The sequence below is a fragment of the Haliotis rufescens genome, unplaced genomic scaffold (assembly GCF_023055435.1).
Source record: "Haliotis rufescens isolate VD_foot unplaced genomic scaffold, xgHalRufe1.0.p SCAF_8, whole genome shotgun sequence".
Taxonomy (NCBI): domain Eukaryota; kingdom Metazoa; phylum Mollusca; class Gastropoda; order Lepetellida; family Haliotidae; genus Haliotis; species Haliotis rufescens.
In genome coordinates, this window is record NW_025964372.1 from 17,557,828 (window position 1) to 17,563,961 (window position 6,134).

Here is a 6,134-nt window from a genome sequence, read left to right on the forward strand (position 1 = left end):
CCACACACCAGACATCATGCTCTTGCTATGTTGGCACTCTGCTCTCGATCGCCACATACCAGACATCATGTTCTTGCTATGTTGGCACTCTGCTCTCGATCGCCACACACCAGACATCATGTTCTTGCTATGTTGGCACTCTGCTCTCGATCGACACACACCAGACATCATGCTCTTGCTATGTTGCAACTCTGCTCTCGATCGCCACAGTGCATTCACCAGGCTCTTGCTATGTTGGCACTCGATCTCAAAGACCAAACAAATAGTGTTTGTATTTTGTGCTCTTGACATGTACCCTGCAAAGCATCGCAACAGACGCACAACTGCATGCCGCTGTGCCTTAGTAATGATGAACACATTGCGGGTTATGATTGTGGGGAGTCAATACGATGACTAACAACTAACAACGACTACAAGGATGCCTGGTGTCGATAGTTGAAGTTATCTTTGCACTGAAAACTATTGATAGAGTTATTTTTGTAAAGTTTTGTATGTTGTTGAATATGACATTGAGAGTTGTAATAAGAGTTGAAGGGTTGTATTTGTCTTATCTTTGATATTCATTCAGTGTATCAAATGAAATGCATATGTGCAAACAAAACATCTGTTTTCTATTTGCTTTCCTTTCCAATTTGACCCTGGAAGATCCGGATTAGAATAGGTCTTCAGCAACCCATGCTTGCCGTAAAAGGCGACTATGCTTGTTGTAAGAGGCGACTAACGGGATCGGGTGGTCAGGCTCCCTGACTTGGTTGATGCGTGTCAGCGTATCCCAATTGCGTGGATCGATGCTCATGATGTCAATCACTGGATTGTCTGGTCCAGACTCAATTATTTCCAGACCGCCGTCATATAGATGGAATATTGCTGAGTGCAACGTTAAACAACAAACAAACAAATCCTTTCCCATTAGTTGGCAAGACGTTAAAGGAATGACATACTGGAGGCGGGGGCGGCGGGGGCGTTAATGACGTCACGAGCGTGGCATGGTGGCATAGAGGTAACTCTTGTCCTTGTTTGTTCAGACTGCGTCATACCGCCATCTCATTCTTCGCACATTCTTCATCAACTGTTGCCTTCGAAGATCGAAGATAACGCGATATAACATTTATATCAGGGTAAGAATCCCAGCTATAAAACATCGGTGTGCATATCTCTGATATTTGCACAATGTGCATATAACACGTTCAGACATTCTATGCATTTGATTGGTTGACTGTGAAACCTGACCACTGCAGGACTACATTTGTTACATTCATTCGTTCACATTTTGATCGTGTAAACACCCATTGTGTTTAATTTAGAAATACAACCAAAACGAGGAATACAAACTGAAGTCATACGACTTAAGTCTTTTGTAATTTTATTATCGAATTCGGAAATAAACTGCCGGACAAAAGAAAGTATATACACCCATGTTTTATGTTGGGTGTAATGAAACCACAACATGGTTATTGGATAGTGATGTATTTGATAGGGGCATCATGGTTATGTCTTGGATCTTAAGTTTGCAGTGTTTCGGCGACTGTTTTTAGCCTTGAAACGTTTTGATAAAGTTTGTCATTTTTGTTCACATCCAATTTTCAAGAGTATACTTTCTTTTGCTCGGAAGTTTACTTTTGATGAATAACAATGGTATTTGTACCATTACATAGAGAATGTTATTCCAAATATATAATATTTACCATGCGGTAGGTAATAATTTCTTTTTCATACAATGCCATTCTTATACAGTTCGATGTATAAGAGTTATTGCAGTCAGTGAAGTCGCTTTGGAAACCTGTTATGAATGCAAAATATAAGCGAACCGCCCTATTTATAACTTGTTCCCATGTTTGTTGAATCTCCAAAACATCTGGAACCCCCGTCTAAACATTGGCAAAGTTAGTCAATACTTTACTGAGCAAGCAGGCATCGCATCTGTGTCCATGAGCAAAGAAGTGATTCACGAATGGTGATACCTGTTTTATAGATTGGTTCGAGGACACTTTTCTTTCCTTTATGTGATAACCTTTCTTTCATGAATGAACGTTGCAAGTTCAAGAAGTTGGGATTGACGCCACACACAAGAGCTTTATAATCCATCAACTGACAATACATAAATCACAAAACTGCACGGTCGGAAATAAATTCTTCACAAAAATTGTTTGAATGGTAGGAGAGAGCAACAGATTGTAGTTTTACATAAGACAACATACTAGAACGATTAAATAATACTGGTACACATAAACAAACGTAGCCTCGTGGTTAAAGGGTTCGCTCGTCACGCCGAATACCCCGTTTCGATTCCCCACATGGGTACAATACGTGAAGCCCATTTCTAGTGTCCCCCGTCGTGATATTGCTGGAGTAAAACCATACTCACTCACCATAGACGCTGGCACAAAGACAGGCACTCATGCAGATGCAGACACACCATCTTCCCGAGGCAAGAGAGTTAACTTACTTTAAAAGTCCAGTTTCCACCCTTGCCAAACTAGGCTGGAATCCCTGGGGTCGATCGTAGCGCCACCAGAGGCTATTGCGAGTTTTGTCCCTTCTAAGCCTCTCCTATGGACCAATTAGATGCCACCCCCCATATCACTTGCATTTGCTTCAAACCAAATGGCGGAGCCAAGTCAAGACGATCTGATCGATAATCAAAATCTATATTGTGATAAAACGGGTTGTACATCGCGAAGTGCATCAAATCACGTGAGCACCTTGACTAAAAACATGAAAAGATTGGGAAAATATCTGTTGACAACAAGTTGGTGGTGCACATGCTTTACAAATCCTGCAATCGACCGAAATCTGTATGACAGTTTACGAACCGGATTTCGATTCCGTTGCGCGATTTTGATTGGACTATGCAAAAACTCGTCAGTCCAGCCAAAATGTAACTCCATGATACCAGCCTAGTTCGGCAAGGGTGGAAACTGGACCTTCGTACTCAGTTAACTCCCTTGTCTCGGGAAGATAGCATCCGTGTTCTAGTGGTAGAGTGTCCGCCCGAAGAGTGGAAGGTCGGGGGTTCGATCCCAGACCGCGTCATACAAAAATACGTTAAAAGATGGTACTTGTTATTACCTTGCCTGGCACTTGACATTAAGGGGTTCAAACAAGGGCTGGTAGGCTCGTAGTCAGTATACTGTGTCTGAGTGGGATATCCATTTTAAACTGCGACATGGTATCTCAGTGAGCTAGCACTATAAAATCGTCCTAAATAATCAATATATGAATATTATATCCATATGAATGTACCTTAAAGGCCGTATATAAATATTTTTCATGTCTTGTAATAATGCCCCCATTTCTAAATACTACAGCAACAGTTTTATCCAGATTTACCAGATCCATTTGGTACAAAACGATTGTGAAACATGTAGTTTTGTCTGCATGTCAATGACAGAGTGAGGGAACATAGCAACATGATAACTATGATTTCTTGAGAAACAAAACGCTCCGTGCTCACATACTTCATCCTAATATACTTCAGTTACAAATTAATTTATGAAAAAAATAAAAGTATGGGACTTAAAACATATCCTTGGCGGACTCCACGGAAAGTATTAAAACACACACTCATTCCCAGATGTGTTTTGATACAGGCGTTGTCTGATTCAAATATATGTTCTTTAAATCTGATAAAAAAGAATTCTGCCCGCATAGTCAAAGGCTTTCTTTCAAAATCAATCTATTTGCATAGATATTGGGAGACCAAAAGCTTGTAAAAGAAATAGTTATCTGTAATGGAAGCCTGAGCTTCCGATATCAACACATTTATTCTATCCAAGTTGTGTTGCGTCTTTCAATGAGAAAATGATCTCCTGTAATATTCAAGAGAAATACCACTGTATTATTTGGCTTAGAAGATTTTACCAGATGTAAATAAAGAGATTATCATCCCATAAACATATATACCATAATATACCACGAATCTGGAAAAACGTCCGTGTCAAGAATCTCATTAAATATAACTTTAAACGTGGTATATTGAATTCACAATTTGACTTAATAAATCCAGGCGTCAATCCATCTTCTCCAACAGCCTTTGCCACTTTATGGTCAACCCTTGCGTCTGAAATGTCTTTTTTGTGATATTACTCATGCAAAAACATAATTGGTAAATTAATTATCATTACAATCGTCAACTGGGAGTCAAGAAATCGCACAAATTCTTTTTCAGGATTGTTAACTAATGTATTCAATAAGCTTTTAACATATGAAAACCACACCTCGGGTGCTATGGTATTTTGTGGTGAATTGTTAAGTTTTCGTCCAAGACATATTCGGCGATTCGGAAAGATTTCCACAAAAACTCGATTTACCGCAGAATTACATACAAATCGCGGAATTTGGCTTTTTTTATATCAATAAATACACTATTTATATTTATGTTTACGCTTTTCTATCGAATTTGGCTCTCGAATAATGCCAAAACAGTAACATGCGATTCAAACATACAAAATATGAATCCTACAATAAAACGAAATTTCCGATGAATCATTCCCACTTTTAAACTACCTTGTTGTATTATCACTACACAAAGTTAACTAAACCTAAATGCAAGAGATTAAAATGTGTATAGAAAAAAAAAATTGTATTAATTTTTAGGGGGAAATGGTGTTTTTTCACCGCAGAATTTGGAGAATTTTAGAGCAGAAGTTTGATAATATTACGGCAGAAATCGTCTGGGACTGAGATTTTAACTTCATTTTATGTTCCTCATACAACATGTAAACGGCATGTGCTCTGTGTCGGTCCTTGTATGAATTGACATATCAACAATATTAGGAATATATCTGTTTAAATTATATATTCGTCTACTGTACGACTTCCAGTGTATGAAACAAAGGTAAACAATCACTTTGACTATCAGAATGTGTTCTTCCATTTACTGCAGTGCATATGGACGCCCAAACACTTACACATATCGAGCAAACTTATTCCATAATTATTTACACACACACGTCAGATGTAATCTGAGGACATGAACAATTATCTGATTTATTATCTCTGTCAAAAGGTAGACAGACCCGTCGTCAAAGATAAAATCTTATTCCTTTCAAGTCCTTGGATTATAGGTTCCGCACAATATGACGCATGATCACCATAATTATGGGCAATATGAGCTAATTCCTTCTTTCCAACTTGTAAATTCCGTTGTCCACCACATGTTCATAAACTGGAGCACTTTCATGCAGGATGTAAAACCAAACAACGCAATCAACTGGAAGGGATTTGATTCTGTAAATTAGCATTATCCCATTGGTCACCACTCGCCCCTTTCCGTGACCTGCAAGAAGACTCGTCCCCCTATCGAAGAATGTTATGTGCGAAAATACGACAAACCAATCAGAATGCGCGTATGATTTTAAGTTCTTTGTCAAATAATCCCTCAGAAATAATCTTAATTTTACATACGTCTTGCATCTAAAATTATACCCAAGACACATTTAGATGTGTTCAATCATACTGTATAATTCCGCACGTCCCGATGTGCTTAATAATGGCATCTGAAATATATATAATATATGTGGAAATATATGTGAACCATTACGCAACGAGTTGACAATTGTTTTAGGTATGCCCTTTGCGCTAAGACGGATGCCGGTCGCAAAAATGGCCACGAGAAGGGCACGAGTCGCTATTCGGCTTGTCCCGGAATAACATGAGTTGGTCACGAATGAGCATTATCCCTGGCAGTAAAGGCTTTCCACACATGGAATTAAATGTGTTTAATGCAAACTGAGACATCGTATAAAAACCGACCACAGGTTACAGAGAGTTTACCTTTACAGTAACAAATGGTATAACTAGCGAAAATATTTTGCAAAATACTTAAAGCACCAACAGACGTTGTTTCTATCGAACAGAATATATCAAACCGATTGCACAATTTAGTAAAATCAAAGTATTCCAGGCACATGAGGTAGTGGCATTATCGTCATAATTTCTGACATCAGACTCACTGTGACCTCCCATTGCATCAGTGATATCCAGGTATCGACTCACTCACAGCTTCCATAGCTTGTGCATTGCTACCGTAGATACTGATACTGTCATACTCAGACATGTAAACAGCCGGGCAAAAGTTAGTATATACGTACTTGAAAATAGATATAAGTATCAAATACATCACCATCGAATAA